This window comes from Propithecus coquereli, unplaced genomic scaffold (assembly GCF_000956105.1).
Source record: "Propithecus coquereli isolate 6110/MARCELLA unplaced genomic scaffold, Pcoq_1.0 Scaffold1, whole genome shotgun sequence".
NCBI classification, from domain to species: domain Eukaryota; kingdom Metazoa; phylum Chordata; class Mammalia; order Primates; family Indriidae; genus Propithecus; species Propithecus coquereli.
In genome coordinates, this window is record NW_012133857.1 from 20,376,589 (window position 1) to 20,377,859 (window position 1,271).

Below are 1,271 nucleotides of genomic sequence, written 5' to 3' on the forward strand. Positions count from 1 at the left end.
GGTTGAAAGACTTACTATTATAGAGATGTTGAATTTCCCAACAGTGTTCTACAGATTCAGTGTATACCCATTTGAAATCCCAATAGGTTTTTTTTTTATATAATTTAATAAGCTGATTCTTAAGTTTAGAAAGAAAAGCAAAGGGCCAGTTAAGCAAGACAATCTTGAAGGAGAGCAAAGCTAGATGATTTAGGCTGCCAACTATCAAGACTAATTATAGGCCTGGTGTGGTGGCTCACACCTATCATCTTAGCACTTTGGGGAGGTGGGAGGATTGCTTGAGGTCAGGAGTTCGAGACCAGCCTGGGCAATATAGAGAGACTCCATCTCTACCAAAACTGAAAAAATAAAATAAAAAATTAGCCAGACATGGTGGTGCATGCCTGTAGCCCCAGCTACTCAGGAGGCTGAGGCAGGAGGCTCGCTTGAGCCCAAAAGTTTGAGGTTACAGTGAGCTATGATTGTGCCACTGCACTCTAGCCCAGGTGACAGAGTGAGATCCTATCTCAAAAAAAAAAAAAAAAAGACTATAAAGTTACAGTAAATCAAGTCAGCCTGAAATTAGCACAGAGAAGGACAACTGTTACTCTTGGAACAGGAGAGTCTAGTAACAGAAGCTCACAGATACAGTCTCTTGATTTATGACAAAGACAGCACTACTCTGCAGTGGGGAAAAGGAACTGGGTTAACCAGATAGCCATCTGGAAAAAGCTTCATTTTGACCCCTTTGGTAGGCAGAATCAGTAAAATGGCCCTGCAGAGATGTGCCCCCTAATCTCCAAGTCCTATGGCTATGATGACATATCCCTCTCATGATTATGCTAAGGTGGAGAGGAATGCACGGGGTTTCTCGGTAGGCAAGAGTCCCCAGCTAACAGGCAGCAAGGAAACAGGGACCTCAGTCTTAGAACCACAATGAACTGAATTCTGCCAACAACATGAATAAGTTTAGAAGCTGAATCTTTTCCAAACCTTCCAGATAAGAGCCAGCCTGGCTGACACCTTGATTTCAACCTTGTACTACCTTGAGGCGAGATCCCAGCTGAGCTCACATCTGACCTACAGGACTGTAAGCTAACAAATGGTGGTTGTTTTAAGCTGCCAGGTTTGTGGTCATTTGTAACACAGTAATTGAAAATGAATACAAGGCCGGGTGCAGTGGCTCATACCTGTAATCCTAGCACTCTGGGAGGCCGAGGCAGGAGGATTGCTTGAACTCAGGAGTTTGAGACCAGCCTGAGCAACAGCGAGACCCCTTCTCTACTAAAAAT

The 1,271-nt window shown here is 44.0% G+C and overlaps 1 protein-coding gene across 2 annotated transcripts in view; it reads left to right on the top strand.

Annotated features, from left to right (window-relative positions):
• The window catches only part of ABHD6 (abhydrolase domain containing 6), a 40,475-nt gene that overhangs the window by 11,518 nt on the left and 27,686 nt on the right, over positions 1–1,271 (top strand). The gene's annotated exons all lie outside the window — the stretch shown is intronic.